Below are 1,179 nucleotides of genomic sequence, written 5' to 3'. Positions count from 1 at the left end.
ACAAATGCATAGATATAGGATGGGGGACACCTGGCTTAACATTCTAGTCACAAGACTAGGGTGAAAGGTATCTAAGAGTCTAAGTAGATGACAAGTTGAACATGAGTCAACAGTGTGATGTGGCAGCTAAAAAGGCCAATGCAATTCTATGCTGCATCAATAGAAGTATGTATCTAGATCAAGGGGAGTAATAGTACCACTCTATTCTGCTTTAGTCAGGCCTCACCTGGAATACTGTGTCCAGGCTTAGACACCACAATTCAAAAAGGATGTTGACAAGCTGAAGTGTGTCCAAAGGAAGGTGACAAAAATGGTGAAAAGTCTGGATACCACGCTCTTATTAGAGTAATATGTGTTTAAATATTTTGATTGACAGACAGACTGCTGAGTCATGAGCACACAGCATGATGCAAGGTTGCCATAGGATTGCATCATGTTATGTGGCATAATGACTCATAGCCAACACTATCTAAGTGGACCAGGAGACTGGTCACCTGTCTGTGAAGTTCTGGCTGTTGGGAGTTATAGTTGAAGCAGCAGGTTGTTGCTATAAGCTACTGTCAGTTAGTTAGGAGCTGTTTCTTTTAAGTGTGAAAAGTGGTAAATGCACTGCTGGATGTTTTTGGTTTTTTGTACTCTGCTCTTTATATTGCTTTGGCTTTCTCAAGCTGTCAGGACTTGGTTTTCTCCCCAACACACTCTAGGCCTTTTTCTAATAGCCCTTTCAGGAGAGACTAAGGGAACTGAGTATGTTTAGCCTGGAGAAGAGAAGGTTAAGAGGTGATATGATAGCTTTGTTTAAACATTTGAAGGGATGTTATATTGAGGATGGAGCAAACTTGTTTTCTGCTGATCCAGAGAATAGGACCCAGAACAATGCAGGAAAAGAGATTTCAGCTCAACAGTAGGAGGAACTTGACATTAAGAGCTGTTCAAATGGAACACTGCCTCAGAGAGTGCTGGAGTCTCCCTCTTTGGAAGTCTTTAAGCAGAGGCTGGATGGCCATCTGTCAGAGGTGCTTTGATTGTGAGTTCCTGCATGGCAGAATGGGGTTGGGCTGGATGGCTCTTGGGGTCTCTTCCAACTCTGAGTCTAAGAACAAACACTATTCTGTAGTGATGTTTCCAACTGATGTTGATGCATTTTGACATGTAATCACTTTACTATATAACCAGTGC

This window comes from Sceloporus undulatus, chromosome 2 (assembly GCF_019175285.1).
Source record: "Sceloporus undulatus isolate JIND9_A2432 ecotype Alabama chromosome 2, SceUnd_v1.1, whole genome shotgun sequence".
Lineage (NCBI taxonomy): Eukaryota > Metazoa > Chordata > Lepidosauria > Squamata > Phrynosomatidae > Sceloporus > Sceloporus undulatus.
This window is presented reverse-complemented; position numbering follows the sequence as displayed.